The sequence below is a fragment of the Solea solea genome, chromosome 7 (genome assembly GCF_958295425.1).
Source record: "Solea solea chromosome 7, fSolSol10.1, whole genome shotgun sequence".
Taxonomy (NCBI): domain Eukaryota; kingdom Metazoa; phylum Chordata; class Actinopteri; order Pleuronectiformes; family Soleidae; genus Solea; species Solea solea.
The window spans coordinates 20050768-20063777 of NC_081140.1; positions in this window are offsets into that span (position 1 = coordinate 20050768).

A 13010-nucleotide genomic window follows, 5' to 3' on the forward strand; every position below is an offset into this window, starting at 1 on the left:
CCTTAGCGGTTTCTTAGCTGCTAATTGTGCTTCCTACCAATTAGGATCTGACTGTGTGAACAAAGATGACTAATTGCTTGTTATCCCATCGTTGTTTGAGGAGCCGTCATGTCAGGTGAGAGAGGTCGACACCACACACAGACACACACACACACACACAGACACACACACACACACACAGACACACACACACACACACACACACACACAGTCTTGTGTTTTTCGTTTTTTTCCTTTGGTCACATCATTGCACACTTTGATATTACAAGCCTGCTGACAGACCGTCCTGCTGTTACACACTGCTGGGTGCATTTGTGTATTTTAAGCCTCCTATGCTCCGCAAAGTGCTGCCGTTAAAGCCACACTTTATCAAACATGATCACCACATCGGCGTCCACACCGCTTCCACACATTGATTTCCTCTCTGTCCAGTCGAAGGCTCCTTCCTAATTGCCAGTGCAACTTCGTTCATTTGTTGAAAGTTGATATTTCTAATAAGACTTGAGTCTAACAGGGACCTAACGTCATCACTGCGCTCCATTCTGGGAGGAGACTGCAACTCACTGAAAACTAAACCACAGTGGCATCTTTAGGTTTAATAATGTCATTATTAATTAATGCAGAGACGGATCTACATATATTTAAAACTATGTAGGTCACAGACATATCCCAAGCGCATAGTCAATATGTAATTGAAATGACTAAATACTAAATGATAGCTCAATACAGTTAGGAAATGCAGATTTGTGATTGCAGAGAGTGTGTACGTTTCCTCCTTCTGTCACAGAAATACGAGGGAGAACGTGAGTAAGATACAGTGAACGTTCATATGAAGATAATTCTGAGCAGCAGAGCGAGATTCACAGTTTGAATATGTGCAAAGTGAGAGATGAGAATCACAGAATGATGTGCGAGGAGGTAAGTTCTGGACGTGTCTTGGCCAGGTTTTTGAGATTTTTCCTTGGCGAGACACCTTTGAACTGCGTCAACTCCTCATTTCGAGGAAGTGGATGAAGATAATCTTTGGCTGGAGAAGAACATATATATATATATATATGTATATATTCCATCCCCACCCTTTGTGTGGTAAGACTTTTAAAGCCTCACATCTGACTTGACTTGATATTGACAGACTAAAACTAACAGAGCAGAAACTGACTTGAATGAACTATTCCTTTAACTATAGCCACTCTGACAGTGCTGATACAACAAGTTCAGTTTAGAGTAAAGTTTAAGTGGAAAACTAAGGTCATGAAAGTCACAGCTTCCAAAGAGAAGCTGACGGGAACTATGCTCCTCGTTTAAGCGTAGGCTGGTCATCAGCGAGTGAAGACACGATAAATATTGTGAACTTGTTTTTTATGTCTGTCTTGCTCTGGGCTTATGTTGACATTATTTGTATGCCGATTTTTTGTTTTCTGGTTGACTGAAAGTGGCCTTTTGAGACTACAAGGGAAAGGTAAAAGGGAAAAAGGGGGACGTTTGGGTGTGGTTGTATGATGTACTAATGCAAAGTCTTCTCTACCAGCCAAAGACATGGATGCTTGTAAAATGTACACCTGTTTATGTCATTTCTTAAGAATCATCAGAGCTGTTTTCTGACTCGAAACTGAAGTTTGTAAACTAGTCACTCTCCACAAAGACACTTTTTTCCGAGGCTGATGAAATTGGATGTGCAGAGAGATGAGACCATGGCGGGAATTCCAGCTGACGAACGGTGTCACAGTCACAGAGTGTCAGTGACTGTCTGGAGGGTAAAATAAAGCCCAGCGCTTCCTCTCCGGGAAGCACGAGAGAGTTTTAATTGATGGAGCTGATGTATGTCTGTTATTGTCGTATCTGATGATGCCTCCGCTCTGCGGCATTATTAATGAGACATGTCTGCAAAGCCGTCCTCCTCATCACTGCTCGCTGCTCACATCCAGCAGCTGATGGAGAGCATTCAGGAGTCCCTTTGAGACATTTCTTAATAGTGTGAGTGTGTGTGTGTGATAGAGAGGGGGAGAGAGAGAGAGAGAGAGAGAGTGTCAGCTCTCATTGACGTGGACACTTCTCATAATTTCCTCTAGGGAGTCTGAGAGAGCAGTAATTTTCCCCTCTAACCCTCTCTTTCTTCAATTTTTTTCTATTAGTCATTTTGTCTCACACTGTTTTCTCTCTCTCTCTCTCTCTCTCTCTCTCTCTCTACTATTATACATTTCTGTCAGTTAACCTTTCTCTCCCCTCTGTGGCAGACTCCCGTCTCTGGTTTCTGCAGTCAATCTGTCTTTATATACGCTCTCGCTTTCCATTCTGATTGACTCTTACCAGGGCCTGTTGGGGTGCTTTAGGCACCACACACACACACACACACACACACACAGCCTTTTGTTTCATGCCTATGTGCATGTAATGTAGGTGTGCACTGAGGACTGCGATGGATGTACTGCACAGATAAATGCAAAGGTTATTGTATGCTGCATCGGCAGGTCCTCGTGTCCAAAGACATGAGAGCAGATTTCAGCTGTGACTGCACTTGGTGATGATGAGAACATTTGTTTGGACACCTTTGCGGGAAGATGGATGCTGGACAGGATGCACTGTTGTATCACGGTGGAGTGATAGTCTTACAGTGGGATTCTGAGGTGGTCAGAGTCAATGAGAGAGAAAGTAAAAATGTAAAAACCTGAATGTAATGTGAAACCTAAATCTGGCGGTGAAAGAGGCCTGAGCTGCGCTGAATGCAACCAACCCGTGTGTGGTGAAGCCGGTTTTCTAGTTCTGCTGTTTTACATTAAATATCACAGTTAAATCCATTCTTTCACCCAGAATGCACTGCTGAAATGTAACCTGGTTTTCACAGACTTGAAAAGCCTCTGCTCTGTTAATGAAAATAGTCCATCCACCTTCACTGAAAACAAAGCTTAATTAGGGTCATGTCCATTCTCACCAGATCTGTAAAATGCTGAAAGTGGGAACATTTAAAAAGTATGGGGATGGAGAGCACTTGATCACTGGCTTTGACCTTGAATGTGGCGACTGAGGGAGCACACAACATTTCTCATTGAACCCCACTCGCTCTTCCTCTTTAACCCTTTAATGTCCTGTTCAGACAGAAGCAAGCACACAAATGTGGAGAGATGTGGAATTATTCTGAATGCTCACATTTGAACTCTAGTTGTCCGGGGAAAAGAGAATTTATGATAGAAATAGGAAGAAGGTGAGAAAGGAAGAAAGAGAAAGGAGAAGAAAATGCAAATGGATAGGAGAAACTATCCAGTCAACACTATCCCACAGTTGTGAGCCCTTAAAGCTGAGAAGTTTGAAAATGCTGCAGGCATCAAATTCAGGTGGAAAATATTGGGGATGCATCGTAGCCTGAAAGAACAGAAAATGGAGATCTTTAAAAACAATAACACTTTGTTTCACCTCGTTGTCAGTCTGAAATGAAGTCCCACCTCCTGAAACTAAGTAAACAACTGCAGATGAGGAAATCTGTGTCCTGTTTCCACTGGCACCTCACATGGAACTGAAACAGATTATTTATGTTTGCTTTAAATGCTATTTTTAAACAGAAAAGTAGTAGCCGAAGCCCCAAGGCTTCATCCATGCTACTACGAGGCGTTGAATGGAAGAGAGGAAGCAAACTAGGACAGGAGGTGAAGAGTCAGCGGGGGACAGAGAGAGAGATGGGAGGCATTAGGGTCATGATGGGAGGATCAGTCTGGTGGTGCTTTGATGTCCGACACACACACACAGGCTCACCTACATGGAGGGATGCGACCTGTGGATTGAAAAACAGCAGGATGAGAAAACAACAAAGGCGCAAACAGGAAGTCACCCACAGAGAGAGAGGGAGAGAGCGGGAGAGAGCGGGAGAGAGCGCCATCACCTGCTCCACACCCGGGGGACGATGTATGTACGTTTGTCAAGCATAGCATAAACAGCGACGTTGGTAGGTCACAGATGCTCTTCAGTTTCCGTCGCCTGCGTGCATGTGTGCACTCAGCTTATTGCATCAACCTCTAACCGTATATTACAGTTGGTGGGAAGATCATCTGAGAGCATGGATACTCCGCCCGAGCCTACTGGAACTTGACAGACCCTGTAATGTTTTATTTATGTTTACTAACTGTCATGGACACGACATATATGTAAACAAAGCAAGCAGTAACCGTGGCAACAGCTCCTTCTTAGGGACAGGGTAATATGAGCAAAGCAGCAGCCAACTGCGTTTAAACTGTGTTTAGTTGGGTTTCAGACTGTGTAAATCCCCATGTGCATGTTTTTGTACATATCAAGACATAATATTTTCAGGAATTTGTAGCGTCTGAAATGAGTGTTAATTAATCTGCCCCATTGTGTTTTACCTCATGTTTCTTTGTTGTATTTGCTACTGCTGCCAAGAAAATGACATAGTTCTCCTGTTACACCATATTTAGCAAATATACATAGTTTATTTTCAACAGTAAAGAATTTCTATTTTTTGCTTGTTCTATTAAATCATGTTGGACATCAGGAATGTGCCTGCTAAGCAGACATGCAACACACATCACCCTCTCTCAAACTGAATGATTTGAGCTTGCTGGAATGGTCCAATATACATATATAAGTAAAACAAAATAGAAAAAAAGAAATCAGCACATTCACCCAGGTTTGGAGTCATCTCTGACAGCCACACCAATAACATCACCAAATCCGCCTTCTTCTTCTACCACAACATTTGTGCCCACCTCCGGCCCTCACTCTCCTCCTCTGCTGCAGAAACCCTGATCCACGCATTCATCACCTCCAGAGTCGCCCACTGCAACAGCATCCTCTATGGTTCACCAGCAAAGCTCCTCGATAAATTTCAGCATACCCAGAACTCCACGGCCCGCCTACTCACCCACTCCCACTGTAGAGATCACAACACTCCTGTCCTCCAAAACCTGCACTGGCTTCACATCTCACCAAGCATCCAGTTCAATGTCTTCCCTCTCACCTTCAAACCCCTCCACTGTTACAGCCACCAAGCACAGAGCCTTCTCTGCTGCAGGCCCCTCCCTCTGGAAGTCACTTCCCCCCAACCTATCCATTACATTTCTGACCTCTTCTTATTCAAATCACTCCTCTGTTTAATGGTTTTAACTTATTTGTATTATTATGTGTATTATTATTTTTTCACAATGCACAAAAGGTTAGTCGGTATATAATGGCATCATTTCAGACCAGTGTACATTTCTCTCAGAATTGATTAATAGAATTTGTTTTATTTATTTCACAGGTTAATCATCTGGATTCAGAAGTCTGTCTGAGATGCTCCTGCCATTTACTATGAAAAGGTTAAACACAGACTGAGGCACTAACACGGTTGCTCTTATGAATTCAATGCCGACATTAATTAACACGTACACTATTTGTGTTTACATACACGCTCATGTGTTATTTTCCTGTATACCGATAACCCCACTAAAAAAAAAAAATCAGATGAGCAATTTCTGTCGATAACCTTAACAAACAACTCAAGCCACATTCTTATGAGCTGCTTTTAAATGCATGTGTTTATCTGGGGGTTAGGTGTCTTGCTGAAGCTCAATCACCTCAGTTGTGGACGTTAAACGCAAACGTCACAAGAGGAGAAAAGTTACACAGGTGGAGTTTCCTGATGATATAGCAAAACACACATTGAGTGATTTCCACAGCTGCTGCACTTAATGAATGTGTGATTGCTTGAAGCTGGCGACTCTGTCTCGTCAGCTCAAAGCTCTGAACCCTACAATTTGATGCCAAATGATAACTTTAATCCACAGAAATGAAGCTGTAAGGAAATTAAAGAGGCCACGGCATGGTCCTATCTCACTTATATGTGAGATATGGAGGTGTACTTACAAACATGAAGTCGTTTTTATGGTCAAAAACCTCCTAGTCGCTGCAAACGTCAGCCGTGCTGTTTCAGACCAAAACCACACCCGCAGAACATGGACTGTCTTGTGATTGGCCAGCCAACGAGAGCTTTCCCACTGTCTTGTGATTGGCCAGTTACCTGGAAGTGACGTAATTGGCACGTCAGCTCTCAGACCCGCAGCTCCCCCTCTGGAAAGGCGGATGCACCGCTAGAAATTATCAAAACATTGAGTAATGCCGTCGCCACGACCCCTCGCCGTAATCCCTCACGCATTTGATCCGGAGTCTGACCCCGAGTCAGAAGACAGTGACATTTCTAACTACCTCCATCGCAAAGACTGCTGCAGGACGCCTGTAACCTTCTACGGTTGAAAGTACGTCACCGGATGTGCCCAGTCTCTAGTGCCCGGACTCTAGTGCCTGGACTAGGAGGCGCTGCTGTTTAGAGGAGTGGTGAAATTCACCAGTGACGAAATTAGTCAACAAAAGTGCATTTCCGCTTCGTGGAGCTCAGGAAAACAATCAAACCCTGCACTCTCAGCAGCGGCTGAACTGATTGTTATGGACTTTTAGGGCTTCATAGACGAGGTAATGACGCAGATACACACAAAAACGCTCATGATGCGTCTTTAGATAAAAAGTAGGCTCAACATTGTGTTTGACTTGTGTTTAAAATTGAATAGAAATCGAATAGAAATGATTATCATACATAAAATCACACTTTAAATTTATATGGAAAGTCTAAGGCTGTGTCTGTGTACTCAATCATTTATATTAGCAAAATATTCACGTGTTGTATGTCGAACACAGGATAAAGTGGCCTCAGTATTACAACTGTTGTAGCCAATTTGAATAAACTGTTTCCCAGGGTTTATAGCAGTGGAGGCTGGCGTGATTTTTGGGGGGTACAGTATGTAAAAGTCAGTTCTCTAACCATGTGTCAAAAGTTGAATGTGCCAAATCAGCATCCTGGTAATTATACTATAATACTCTGCTTGGAACAATGTTTTCCTAATATCGCAGAAGCAGTTTGAGCCCAAATTGTCAAACTATCAGTCCAAAGCAATTAGACTCTTAATTTACTATCAGTTGGCCAGTTGCCATCAGATGACAGCGTTTTGCCAAACTTTTTAAGAATGACAATCTGACCCAATTTAAAAATGTAAATTGCAACAAGAGCATATTTGTGCATACATTTTTCTAACGTTACATTTCTACAAGTTTCAGATATGTGACAGACTGCTGTCACTGACTATACTAGGTGCTCCAGACTAACCTAATATCATTTTGAATATCATTTTACACATAAACCAGACAAGAGTTATATTCAGCAGGTTTAGCATTTGGAGACTGAATCCCTGTCTCTTATATATGACAAAGCAAACAGTGAAAACTCACATTAAATAATCTTTAAACAGCAGATGTCCAGCTGGTTTGATCCGAGCTGTTTCACTCATACCTTTTCCTTCCATGTTCTTCTCTCACACAGTGTTGTTTTCACTCACTTCATTGAAAATCCCTTAATTGAACTTTAATTATCATGTTCATAGAGATTACTGACAATCAATCATGTCAATTCTCGTGTTTGCCTTCTTTGTTGACTTTCAGGAGAATAGCACAAAAGGGTAGAAGTACATACACAGAACATTCAACAATGTTTCATGAATTTAGGATCAAAGAACATCCACAACTAAAAGAAACAACAGCTGTAAACAAATGATCCAACATACAAACAGAAAGTATAGTCAACGCTCCAAAAACTTATGCTATTATAACCAACCCTGTGTGGAAAAAAAACACCCCCATAGACAGAAACTGTGTTCGTGCCAACCAAGATAATGGTGCTTTGGCAGGGTGCTTATTATGGCACCAAACTGGAGGACATATAGTACCTGTCTCGTAAAAGATGTCCTCTTATGTTTCTTTAAAACAGGGACCCAATATGAGTATGTCTACGTGGTACTGCGTGTCTGTACTGTGTGTCCCTGCGCCTGGATCTTGGCACGGTAGCTCTCGGTGACAACTTGACTGCTAGCAGAGACAAGTTAAAACAGATTAGCCCGAGCAATACAAAGTTGCCCAATGAGGCAACAATAGAGCAACAACTCCGGTTTACGAACTTCAGTTCCCCCCGTTGGAAAGAATACAGGTACGCAGTTGCAAGATAATGCTGGATACATAGTCTTATGATATCATATACTTAGGGTGGGAGAACTGTGAAAACCATGACACATGATTCTTCCCCCCCCCCGCCAGCTCAGATAGCACTGACTATGTGTCTGTAACTTTGATACTATTCCACTTCAAAAGAGGAAAACTAAACTGTGTCATTGATAACACCTGAACATACTGTAGGTGTAACCTTGACTACACAGTGCCAAACATGACACCAACTTCACACAATAAAGCAGACTCATGGTGAATCAAAGGGAAAAGAACAGCTGTGTGTCTGTGTCTGAGTCTTAACTGAGGTCCTCGTGATTTAATCCAAAAACAAAGCTTGAATCAGTAACCAAACACCGCAAAGTCCTTGTCTTGATGTGAAGGTGACAACAACTGCCATGGAAACTGAAACGCCTTTGTGGCGCTGCGCTTCTCTGAGCTGCAGCTGTACTAAAACAGCAGCCTCTGCACACTGCTGATTGACAGCAGAGTGGGTGAGATGCGAGTGTCAGTGCAGCAGCAGGGGGTGTAAAGAAAGAGAGAGAAAGAGAGGGAGCTGTGTGGGGCGAGAGCACTCGGGATGTGTGATCTTTCCTGTTTCTCTTTCAAAAGGCTTGTTATTGGCACCATTCAAGGTCAGGGACCCTGTTATGCAGAGACTTTGAAGTCGGGAGGGAGGGAAGAGGAGTGAGAGAAGGTAAAGAACGCAGATGTGTGGAAATAAAATGAACAGTCTTGGTCTTCAATGAGGAACAAATCCACGACACCAACACTGTGATTTGCAGGATAAAAGGATGATAAAAGGACGCCTGTAGAAGAGCAGCAGCTGAGTAATTGGTTGACTCAATGCTGTCTGAAGACATTAATAATCCATTCTATTCACTTAACGAACTAAAGTGCTTCTTTCAAACTGTAATCCTGTTAAGACTGAATCAGCAGCTATTGATGGAACATAAAGCAAATGTAATAAATGATTACGCAGTAAGAGAACTTTGTCACAAACATGTCAGTGGTCAGCAGCAACAATATTTCTGGTTGGAATCTGTGTGTGTGTGTTGTTTTCTCCAGCCTCCTCCCCCAGTCCAGAGACATGTAGATCGGAGTTTGGCTCATTGAACGCTCTAAATTATGGTCACTGCAACAAGCAAAGCTGAAAACCTTCAACCACTTTCATACTGAACTCTCTTTTCTGAAAGATCTCCTGCCAGTTCCCCGCTCAGATTGCTGGACTATTGCTTTTGTGAACACATCTTACCCATTCATTCTCCCTCTGCACTTATACAGAACTCTTTTTTTTAACTCAAAAATGCCTGTAAAACCACCCGTAACCTGTGCACATCAGCAGGTGATTCGGCAAGACGATGGTCTGAGTCAAAGTCAGCTTTATAGTCAATTCTTCACATGTACCAGACATACAAAGAGAGGGAGCAAGTGAGGCGGACAGGGAGTGGGCCGGCCTCAAAGCCAAAGAGCAAGAGGACAGGCTGAGCAGAGTGAGAGCAGGAAGAGGTTTGGATGAAGTACACCATACTCTGTATTGGGGTTTGATCTGTTTGATGAAGAACCCACCAGAACCCCCTTTTGCTCCAGCCCCCAAACTCCCTTCAAATGCTTTTGCTCCAAATTGTTAAATGAATGCTGTCTTTAACTTAGGTCAGGTTAAAACAGTAACTAGTAACCTGAACTGAACCCGAGAAAAGCAAGATTAAACGTGAGCTGTGTTTCTGACGGCTTCACTACCCTCCCACAGGAGGAGTCTATGAAAACTTTGCTGTCATCCTCTGACAAACTGTATGTTTTTATTGATTTCCCTGCTCCTGGGCAGATTACATTCCTCAGCCTTGGTTAGGGGAAGCCTGTAATGAAGCACACAGCATTTAAGGTGTGATCATATTTTCTACACTGAAACAGTCCTTTGGGGAGAACATTACATCCTGTTGCAGCTTTCAAAGGCATTACATCCAATGCTGTTTTTAAAATAGAGGTCATGTTCTGACATTTGTTTGCTTGATGCCTTTTTAGCCAATTGAGAATAAGTTTTAACGGCATCAAGATACAACCTTCAGAAAGATTTCTTTTCCAGAGATCAGAGCCACTAAATCTTTCCAATACGAGACATAGTCTTATAGCGGGTGACACTTTGACACACACAAACATATGTATACTTGTTGAAATGAGTTTCTTCTGTATTGTATGGGGGCTCAGCTTCAGAGGTAAGGCAAGGAGATTGGACACATGGCGTAAAAGCTGAGTATCTGAGGTAGAGAGAAGAACAAACTGCAGAGATGCTCTCCTCCAGAGAATGACATGAACATGTGGATGTCGTGATGTATAAAGTGTGAGGAAAATCAATAGTCACTTAAAAATCCAATAAACGACGGCACTAAAGTGAACAAGAACAATAGTGATCAGTGGCAGCATGTTCAGAATTAGCACCATTGTGCACATGTCAGCATGAATGAACAAACCAGAGCATCATCGCCTTCTGCTGGATGCCTTGAGTGACTTATTGCAGCTCATAACTCACTGTGTGTATTGTAGCATTAGGGTTGTGTTCCCACTTGGTGTAAATACATCTCCCACAAAGTGCTGCAAAGGTGGTACATTTCTAAAAAAAAAATAACTGCTTGACTTTTAAGTTTGTTCCAAGTAACTGCACTTTGGAAAATGTTGGTTTAACACAAAAAATGTTGGCGTACAAAAATAAAAATGAAATAAAACAGAATATCTCTCAGATTGTACAATCTTAGTACAAAGTGTATGACAGGCTTTACTTGAACGTCTGTATCAGTCAAGTCATAAGCAGTTACCTTTGCCTATGCATGAATTCACTGACAAGGTCTCCTTGTCTTTTGGAGGAAAGGGGTTTTCAAGAACTTGGAGGCAAATCCATAATTTAACACTGTGACATCTCATCTTCTGGCTTCTTGGTGCAGATCGCTGTCTGATACACTCTGTCTTTCTGGTCTTAAACCAACAGACCAACCCCAACACTGTCCTTACAAATGCCACAACTTGTTATTATTACATAAAGAGGAAGTTTCAGCTTGCAAATTAAAAAGCTACTGCAATCCCTGCATTTTATTATACACATTCAATTAATCAACAACAAGACTGAAAAATGGAAGGCAGCACCAGCAACCAGCATGATTTCCGTGACAATATAAGGCTCCTTTTCTGCTTCAGAGCCTATACCAAACCAGACTGCTTGACTGTGCAAATAAAATCACACCCTACAGACTTCACAATAAGAGTCTCACGTTATTTATCATCAGTGCAGCAGCTTCAGGCAATACATCTTGGCAACATCACAAATTAGAGATCCAACTCCCCAGTTTTCTGAGTTTGGGAGGGTGTTTGGAGAGAAGAGAGAGAATATTTGGTGTTTTTCCCTTGCAGGGTTCCTGTTTCCTTCCTGTCTCACTCTTCTGTTTGGATGTGTGCTCTGTGTGTCCTTGTGGAGGGAAACAAAGCTGCTATGCAAAAGTATTATTTGTTGAACCTGAGCCACAAAAAGGCATGCAACACATATAGAGACGCATACACAAGGACTGTCCTTTGCAAGCAACGAGAGTCAAAGAAGTATTATGAACTAATTAAACAACGCCACTGTGGTTGTGTATGATCCGAATACTAAGAGCCTCCAAGGCTGAAGGTCAGCGTTTGATATAAAGCTTTCCTAAAAAAAATAAACAATTGTTTATATGACCTCCCCCTTGAGTAAACAAGAGTCTGTCTGTCTGAAATATCACCTGCTACTCCAGAGAGGCTTTTATCCAAAGAGCCACACAGTGACGCAGCAGCAACAACAGCTACGGTGTGTGTTTGAACACAGATGAACTCTGCTAGTGTTCGCTCAGACTAAACACGTAACCTTATTGATATAATGTATTCTTGCACATTAGGCTTCTAGGTTCCTGAAAGACACCTCTTTTCAGTTTAAGGGATAGTTCAGTTTTTTTGAAGTGTGGTTGTGTAACATGCGTTACTGTGCCATCACAGGAAGAGGCATGAGCATCACGTGAACGATTCAGAACTGTAGATCAGTTCAAATGACTAAACAATCCTAAAAACGGGGGTAAACCTCCAACAATTACCTGAGAAAATGTCGAAAATCTCATCATTTAACAGAGGAGTCTGGTGTATTTAGCGACAGCACTGCTGAAAACCTGCAATCATCATAAACCCTGCGGCTGTATTTCAGTTCAGTGACTGTGTCAGAGAGAGTTTATGCTCCGGTCATGGAGGAAGTACTGAACAAATCTTTTTTTAATGAACTGATTCTAATGATTCAATACACTGAACCCACAATTCAGACAACATAGGCATAAATACAGTTCAGTGGTTTATGTACACTAAGTAAAACAAATACAAATGGTTCAAGCCAGGGTTCGAGCTCTGAGTGGAATCCAGGAAGTGGACACAGGGTTAGGGTTACTTCTTCAAAGCAGTGATGTTTCTGCAAGGAACCAATGAGCAGGTGTTTATAACAGCACGTGTGCAGCAGGAACCAGCAAAACAACTATCCCTTTAAAACATCGTCTCACCTTCCAAAATTATGTTCAAATACGTGTTGAGCATATTCATTTTAATAATGACCTTTGAAGTGGACACAAGGGACATCCTATTACTACTGAAAATGTCATATCTTCCCAGAACATGACCTTTTAAAAAGTGACCAAAAGTGCAGAGCGGCCGAACTGCCCTCCTTCTCCCAACATTTATCCTTTTCAGGAAACTGTACATGCAAAAATGTTATTTCAGGAAAATGGGTGGTAACAACGTCTTCCAATTCTACGAAAAGGAGTTATTTGCTTTACAATAACAAATATCTGACCAAGAGAGGACGACCGTGGAGGCAGCGAGGACCATCGAAAACATTCTATTGTCAAGAAAAAGTGGAGCCATTATTGAATCCTCACATCCAAATGTGTCCTCACTCTCAAGGTTGCACGCTCACAAAGACAGGAGTACGCAAGCAC